The sequence below is a fragment of the Macadamia integrifolia genome, chromosome 3 (assembly GCF_013358625.1).
Source record: "Macadamia integrifolia cultivar HAES 741 chromosome 3, SCU_Mint_v3, whole genome shotgun sequence".
Taxonomy (NCBI): domain Eukaryota; kingdom Viridiplantae; phylum Streptophyta; class Magnoliopsida; order Proteales; family Proteaceae; genus Macadamia; species Macadamia integrifolia.
The window spans coordinates 31,565,604-31,574,957 of record NC_056559.1 but is presented as its reverse complement, the minus strand read 5'-3'; the positions used below and the strand labels follow the sequence as shown (position 1 = coordinate 31,574,957).

Below are 9,354 nucleotides of genomic sequence, written 5' to 3'. Positions count from 1 at the left end.
CTTTTGGTTTCTCTCATCATATTCTTAATCATAGGTTATAAATAATTTTTAAATCATTTGAAATTTTTTTAATGAATAAATAATTTAAAAATGACTTACTATTATGTTATTCTCAATAACCAATATTGCTTTGCACATTTGAAAGAAGAAGATTTCCCCCTCAAAATATGTTATATTATTAATTATTAAAAAGATAAAAGATTTTACTATAAATTTGTTTTCCATCAGTTTTAGTTATAATATATATATATATATATATATATATTAATGAAATTGGGAACTACTCAAAATATGATATTGACTTATCAGTTTTTTCTGAATTTATTTTATTTTTTATAGGATTTAGTTTGGTTTTCTACTTGTTCCCCAAAAGCCCAGATCAAAATAGCCCGATAATGATCATCTAGTCTGGTCTAAAGTGGTCATTTCAATCAGTGCAGTTGGTTCGGGCTTCAAATTTGACACATCTACTTCATATGACAATTGGAATATTGGTAAATCAAACAAAATCATTTCCCTACGAGATTGTGGTGTACAAAAAATTATGCTATAGACATGCATGAAAGAATTCATCAAATGAGATGAATGGTACAACCATGGTGGATTGTTAGACAACAAATTACAATTGGATAATACCCAAGAAAAAAAAAAAAAAAAAAAGAATTGGTACGTAGTTGGCCCTTTCATCTTAATTAATTGTGTCATAGAGAAAGTAGATATATCATAAAGATAAAGGGACAATTTGCAATGTGCACAAATCAAGATAGTAGACATCATAATCAACATATCCTTCAATGTAATATTGAAAATGAGGTGGGTTGTGATCTTCAACTTTTTGGTTGTGCATCTTAAGGAGAAGAATTTGAAGGATACTTATGAGTCCAAATAGGATTGGTCAATTCGGGTCATCTCAACAAGAGGTGTTGCTAAAAAATGTAGAGTAAAAACAATGCATTGAGAGAGAGAGAGAGAGAGAGAGGAAACCTCTACTTTTTATTTTTGCTCTTTGTTGTTTTATTATTTTATATTTTTAATGTAGGAAAATCTTGTTATAACTGAGGTCGGTCAAAAAAAAAATGACAAAGCTCTCCTTCACCAAGGGGTGAGGTTCACCACTCTATCAGTCTATCTAGGGGTGTCAATTCCTAAATCGAACCGGTAAAACCGGCCGGACCGAACCGATAACAACCCGGACCGAACCGAACCGAACCGAATCGAAGCCTTATTGGTTCGGTTCGGTTTCGAGTATTGTAACCCCAAAACCAAACCGAACCGCACCGAAAACCGGATGAACCCGAAACCAAACCAAAACCGGCTCAAAACCCGGACCGAAACCGAAACCAAACCGGTAAGAAACCGAAACACTCCAAAATTCATTAAAAAAATCAAAATTTGAATAGTTTTGTATACATTTGTATGGAAAATCTAATCCAAACTAGACCAAAAACCAAAACCAACCCGGTTACAAATCGATTTAAGAAACCGAAGTTCAACAATTCATCATTTGGTTGTTTCCTAATGGCTCCATACTGGTTTAAAAAACCGATCCAAACCGAAATGAACCTAATAAATCCAAACCGGTACCAACCCGAACCCAAACCGCACCGAAGCCGACACCGGACCGAAACCGATAAATCCTTAATGGGTCGGTTTCGGTCACTTCCAAACTCACACCGAAACCGGTGGAACCGGACCGAAACCGCACCAACCCGGACCGTTGACACCCCTAAGTCTATCCTAAGGTTAATATTATAACCCAACTAAAATCTGGGTACTATAAAATAAGAAGCACATAACATGATAACAACAACTATTACTATTTTTTTTTTGGGAGGGGGGTGGTTGTAAATCTATTTTCTAGAAGGTTACAATATTTAAAAACTTAGAAAAATTCCCAAGATTTTTCCCCATACATAGAGATACATAATTATAGTTACAAAAAGGGAAGAAATTAATAACTTAATTTCCCTCCATTGATGATTTCACATATGAATAATTTAACATTGCACTTTTTTCTCTTTCCATTTTTCATTCTTACTCCTTGAAGATTCACCTTTGATTAGTCTCACATGTATAAACCCACTTTCTCTGGCAGAAAAAAAAGTATAACCATTTCTTACTTTCATCACCTAATTGTTATCATTAATTAATACTAATGATATATAGGCCCATAAGATGGAGAACAATGAAGCATAACAAAGATAGAACTAATTAAGATTGAGAGAGAGTGAGAGAGCAACAACCGAAAAGACTTCATAACCCTAGTGACTGATTAATTGTCTTAATAGGGACAGAAATGGAAATTTATTACATATGCATGCCTTTGTTTCTATTGTTGTTAGCAATGAGAGGTACAGATGATTTTTTATCTCTTTAGTGCCCCTAATCAATTATATTTGAAGTGAAGAGATTCTATTAATCATATTTTTTTTATGACAGGTTTCAGGGTAATTTTCCTTAACAACATGATGGTAAAAATACTATCGAAAAAAAAAAAAAGGGTAATTTACAACGCCACCCCCTGGAGAATGCCAATATTAGAGGGACACCCCCTCTCTTTCACCAAATTAGACTCGAACCCCCTGCTGTCAGTTAGTGTTAGAGAATATACCATGAGTACTAACATCAATAGTTCATTTTTTTTTAAATGCCATTTTGCCCTTAAAAATAAGGGATTACCGATATTACCCTCACCTACACGCACCCCTTAACCCCATATCATTTGAAATGTTGACATCAACGTCCCACAGTAGGACACCGGAAGAAAGGAAGGTTTCAGGTGGATGGATGAAGAAAGGAGGAATGGTGGTGGCGCCGGAGTCCACATGGCCTTTAACTCCGACCTGGGACTCATTGAATTGCTTCACTGTTGTAGTTTGATCATAGTCTTGGTCACTGGTGGGAGCATCGACCGTTATCTTTACTCTATATGATTTGTAATTGTTATTTCTTTTTATTTTATTTCACAGTGAAGGCATAGAATTTATAAATTCCCATGAAAATGGAAAATTTTAATAATTTGCATTAAAATAGAAAATTCTATCACAAAAGATAAGAGCTCATATCCTCCATGGAGTACTTCTGCATTGCCTTTTAAGTACTTTTCTATCACATCTTTGAATTCTTTGCTGACATCTTTGATATCGACATTAACTTCTTTCTTTTGTGGTTGGATTAAACTAATCTCAGGAATAGTGGGGCTTTTCGTTGGATGAATCATTTTTTGATGAGAAGAATCTGAGCTTAAGGAGTTGAAGTCAGAGTGATGGCAGGGGAAAAAGGATTTGGTCTGCAAGTTGAAGGCGAGAGAAGATTGCGAGTATACAAGGGACCGAATCTTAACAGAGCTCATCTTATGACTTTTAGAGTTTTTATTTTTTTCCCTAGTCAGGGTTTTAGCAGATCAGATGTAACAAATGGTCCGTTCGATTAGCTTTCAGTTGTCAGAATTGGGTTTGGAAAGAAAATTTTGTAACAAACTTCTCCAGCATCAATATACATATTTGTCGATTTTTTTTTGCTCCAGTTGGGAGCAGAAGGATCTCCAATGAACAATGATATGAATCAGGCAAAGAAAAATGGAGCGTTCAGTAGCCGGAGAAGAGAGGAGTCGCCTTGGAACAATGTGTTCCCGCCACTGCAATTTATGGGAATAGAAACGAAGAGGAGGAAGGGGCAAGGGTTATTGAGCCTTAGATGAAGATTCGCTGGCAGCCGTTGAACTTAAATGTGAGAGGTGACAGAGAAGTTGACGGGGGGCAACATATTGTTACTGTAACTTGGGCACTGAAGTGAAAGCTTTATGGCGATAGTGGAAGTGAGAACATTTGAGCGGAAGCGAGTTATAGAAGCAAATTATAGTAGCAGAAAAGGCTTAGATCTAGGTGAAGAGAGGGGTATTTTTGGGATAATAAGAAAATAGTGTTTTATTCATAAGGGCTAAAGTATCATTTCATAGCATCACTTAACAGAGACTGACGGCAGGGGATCCGGGTCTAATTTGGTGAAAGAGAGGGAGTGTCCCACTAATATTGGTATTCTCCAGGGGGTGACGTTGTAATTTCAATCTCCTAGTTTTAGCAAGGGCAAGAATGATGTGGTAATTTCAATCTCAAATTCAACTAGTACTCTCTTATGTTTTAGTTTACATCTGTTTGAATTCTTGCACCTTTTTGTAATCCTGACTTTTCAAACTCAAATTCAATCATATTAATTATCATCAAGAAAGCAAAGATAAAGATCAAATTTTGACCAACACAAACCAAGATAGTAGACATCATAGTCAATATCATCTTCACTAGAAAAATGAAGAAGAAGTGGATTGTGCACTATCAACTTTCTAAATGTGATTTAAAGAAGAGGTAGAATTGAACTTGGTTTGATGAACTATTTAATTGTTTATGTATCTTGAGAGAATTCTTTTGATGAATTCTTATGTTGTGGGTAAAAACTAGCCTTTAGGGTAAAAAAAAATTGTCCCACATAGGTGAGTTTAGAGAAGACCATGGTTCTTATAAGAATTGGAGTTTCTATTCCCTCATGAATCATTTTAAAACTATGAAGGTGACATTAAGCTAGCTTCGGCAAGCAACCCAAAGCAGACAATATCATAAGACATTCCTTGACCTCATCACTTATAAACTCAAATATTGATTAGAATTTCAGTCCTTCGAACAAGAGGTCTTGCTGGAAAATGTCAAGTAAAAAACAAAGACTATGAACCACTGAAAATACAAGGAAAAAATGAACATAAGGGAGTGTGATGACTTAATAACTCTAATTAAAGCATAGTCATATGAAAAGATGACTCTTCGAAAAAAGGGATGGGGAAGCTGAGGACCAATACCTTTGGCAACACTCGAACTTGAGAGCATAGGAAACAAGCAGTTGTGCAAATATGTACTAGAACACTTGATATGCATGGTACAAGGCAAATTAATGTATTTTAATTTCCTTCTTTAGTGAGTGCCAAAAATCAAATTTTTTTTTAAATAAAAATAGAAAAAGAGTTAGCTTCTTATCTTAAAATCTGTAGTTCTTCAATTTTCTACAAAAAAGTTCCAACCCATTGAAAATTTGGACTAAAAAATGAGAAGCAAATGACATCTGCTACTGGCATACACATATATAAAAAATAAAAAAATAACCTTGATCTCTCCCTATACATAAAGTACTTAATTAGAGTTTAAATATAGAAAGAAATAAGGGAAAGTTATCAGATTACCTAAAACTAGGTTTTGTTTTAAAAAATTATCACCAATGTTTAGGTTAATAGAATTACTCAAATGGAGTTCCGATCTTATAACAATACCTAAGATTGTGTACTTTTTTCATACGTAAGGCCCCAGGAGAGTTGAATTTTTTTTTTTTGTGGTAATATGAAAATTATTGAATATGATTTCGTGTCTAAGCCGAGGCCTCATGATTACATAAATCAAGAAGCTAAGGAGTGAAGTTGAGCCAAATCATCGCACACGAAAGCGGTAGGACCCTTTGAGTAGGGGTGTCAACGGGTTGGAAATCATAGAAGTTATCTAGTAAGTGCATGAAAAAATTATGCACACACTTTTTTTCTTTTTTTCTCTCCATCTATGTTATTAGAACATGAGAAAGAACTACGGTGATTAAAAGATTGAGATATTGGAGGAAACCATAGAATTTATCTTGTCAGTGCATGTTTAACATAGACCTTTAAACAGAAAAATTAATTTATACTTATGAAAAAAATTAATTACTGGGTAGAATTTAAGAGAATGATAATGAGAATTCAATTCTCAAAGTTCAACAATAGTGCATAGGTAGAGTCATGGTTTTAATACTTTATTCACTATCATTACACATTATCATCGTTAAATTCTTGATGATGAAGAGTATATTAGCTAACACCTACATTCTTGTATGTAAAAAACAACGTTAATTATTTGATTTTGCTTTGATTATTTTGGTGTATGGCCAAGAGAGTAAAAGATTTCATGGATGTTGTTACCATAACCTATTGCATGGGTGTAAATTCCATACCTTCAACTGGGCTCTAGGCTCTAAATGATGATTTTTTTTTAAAGCTTATAAGTGATCTCTAATTGCTTCAGGATGACGAGTTTTTTGGGCAATGACTTTGCTATGGTTCGACCAGATTGTTCGTGACCCGATGGATCGACCCGCTACTTGGAGTATATAATGTACTGTTGTCTTGTTGAGAAAGTCATTGTATTTTGATGGAGTTTTTCGAGCTAGGGTTTCAAGGCAAGTTTCCTCGCCACTGCTTGGGTGTAATATCTATTCTACATAGTGAAACATCTTCTTCTTCGCCCAAGGACGTAGCACACCACACCAGTATGTAATCCGCATTAAATCTCTGGATTGTGCGGATCTATTATCTACTTATTTTTGTATTTTCTTGATATTTGATTTACAAGAATTGATGTTGATTGATATGATCTTGGGTCTACTTTTCTTTAAGCTTAGCTTGAGCTTATATACTCCCATCATTGAGGGCTCACCATTAGGGTTCTCAATGTTAGATTCAACACAGATGTAATATCAGTTATTAATATAATAGTTAAAAAATTCATTTGTCATGGTTCCATGGTCTAGCGGTTAGGACATTGGACTCTGAATCCAGTAACCCGAGTTCAAATCTCGGTGGAACCTTATTTTAAATTTTTTTCCAATTCAGAATTCCATTCCCCAATGTCTATTCGATACATAAGAAGAAAGACTGTAACCTAACACTCCAAGTTTCTCAGGCGCCTCGTTGTTTTCTCTCCCTCCTTTTTGTTTTCCAACACCCTAACCTTCGCCCTGATTTCCATGAATCTATGACTTCAAGCCTATTTTTTTTTTTGAAACTATTATATTATGAATTTATGATTTTTTTTGATCATTTGTGTTGTTGAGAAGCGATTTAGTCAAACGAATGATTCCTTGTAGCTGCGAGTTAAGTTTTAGGTTATAGGATTTGCTCTGGATGAATCGTACTGCGTTAATGGCGTTTTAGAGTCTTGTGGCCTGTTTTAATGATTTGATGGTGTCAATGGGCTTCGATTTGTTTGAAGGTTCCTGTTATATTCTTCCATTAGACTGCAAATGCTGATGATAATTGCTAACAGCTGTGTAATTGTTGTATATTTTGTGTTGGTTGATGATATTGTAACTGATGAGTACAACTCGATTTGCATTTTAATTCCTTTTCAGATTCGACACAGTTAGGCCATTTTCTAACATGAGGGAGCATGTAGGGCATTATGTTCTCCATCTTTGATCCTAGAATTTAAATTTTTATGCTATTGCTTATGGTAATCTTGTAGAAGAATTTTTTTTGCGATTTTCTGCCTTTTTGATTAGCAGCGATATGTTAATTTCAGAGTTCTCACAAGTGTTGTGGGTTGGAATTCTGTCATTAAGAATTCCAAATAAGTTAACTTGCATTTTGGCTATGTAGTGCAGATTCCCATTAAGCTTTTTTAAGTACATATTTGGAGTTGTGACCCTTTGGTTTGAGGTACAAAGGGAGAAAACAAAGGGGGAGCCAGTGTAAATAGTGGAGTGCATGGTCCTGACTCATGAATATCATCCAAAGGATATAGGCAACCTTTTTAGCTAGGCTGGGTGTGTGTCATTCTCTCTGCACTGTTATTAGTTGATAATAGGGATTTGAGGCATTTAGTCACTGGTTTTGTTGAAAATGCATGAGATGGAGAAGCTTCCCTTCATGTCTAAACATGATCTGACATTTTACATTTGGTTATACAGTTAATTTTTTCAATATAGGTTTCTTACAAATTAGTTCTGTGATAAAGCTTTCAGTATACCATCTCATAACCCATAATGACACTTTTATTGTACTGATATTTCTTCGGTAAACAACACACTTCCTAGTACTTTTATCCCAATTTGCTAGATTTTGCATATCTGGTGCTTGACATTTATATTACATTACACTCTTTATCTGTGGAACATACCATATTTAAACTCTTTTTTTTTTTTTAATATAAGTTTTCCATTAGTTTTTTTTCTTGGCTTTTCAGTGTTAAACTTAATGTATTTTCCTTCCCCTTTTCCAATCGATTGTTCAGGGTTTTGCCCAATTTTAGAACAGCAACAGCGACGGAATTTTGCGATAAGCAATAGAGAATTTATTGATTTTGTCCTCATGGAAAAGAATTGTGAGGATAAGGGTCGTTCAGTATTCATTAGCTTTGTCTTTGCTTTTGGGACTGTATTGTTCTATGTGAAGTGGAAGAGCCCTTGGAGGATCACAGAAAATCATGTTCTCTTCACTGAGGCAAAGATGAAGTGAGCCCTGTTGGACCATTTTGTTATTCTTGAAATAACATAATAAAGATCATATCCTCTGCGTAATGGAATGTAGGGATGATAAGCCACTGTTATGGAAGAGTGTCATCTTAGCCACCAGGATGGCTGTTATGTTGAGTAACTTATGGACAGGCTAAACCATTAGTTAGGAATTACTCTCGCATGGGCAATGTTTCTCCAGCTGAGAGTTGGTCATGTACTATTACATCCTCTCAGTTATCTTCTTGTGTATTTCTACTTGTTTCTTTTTAGTTTGACATGCCTAATGCCTTATGTCTTTTATATACTTCCACTTGTGGTTTTGGGTTTTTTTTTTTTTCAATTGAACAAGAACATAGAGAGTCTACACAATATTGCATTATGTACAAGCAATCCACAGTGCAGCAGATCCCTATGGCCTTACATATATATCATGTCTATGGTTATGAGTCCTTCAATCCCCCAATTTCTGTTTCTTGAAGTATTACTACTACCAGTACAACTGCTGTTGCTAGTGCTAGTGTATGCTAATGCTATTATGATAAAAAATTCCCCCCTCAATTCACTGTCTTTCAGAGCTTCATGATGGGAAGATTTTCTCGTGAGGTTTAAACCAGTGATAAAGCAAAATTTAGTTCATCATTTCATCTGCTGATGGATCTCATGCTAGGAAGCTGCCTTTTGATCTTGGAGTGATCACTTGGAGGTAGACCGGAGCAGACAAAATTCATGCTTTTACATACATAATAACATGTTTAGAATTATGTTCTATCTTGCATTGTTAGTTTTATGAAAATATATTCAGATCAATGTAGCTGCAGCCATTATTATGTCTCCATTTTCATATTTGGAGATGTTTTTCTATTATTCTGTCCATGAATTGATGATTAATCACCAGGAGTCTCTCCTTGATGTGGTTCCAGTTGAGCTGGAGCATTTTAGCTTGTGAGAAAATAGCCCAATCAGATTTCAGTTCTTTTTTTAGAAGTTGGAGGATCGTAGAAAATTTTCTCTAAGGAAGCTAAAACTCTGTTATTCAGGCTTAGGATGGATTGGCAA

The 9,354-nt window shown here is 34.9% G+C and overlaps 1 non-coding gene across 1 annotated transcript; it reads left to right on the top strand.

Annotated features, from left to right (window-relative positions):
• Window positions 1–6,579: 6,579 nt before the first annotated feature.
• TRNAQ-CUG lies at window positions 6,580–6,651 on the top strand. The gene has a single exon. It is a non-coding gene; the product is annotated as a tRNA-Gln (tRNA).
• The last annotated feature ends 2,703 nt before the right edge of the window (window positions 6,652–9,354 follow it).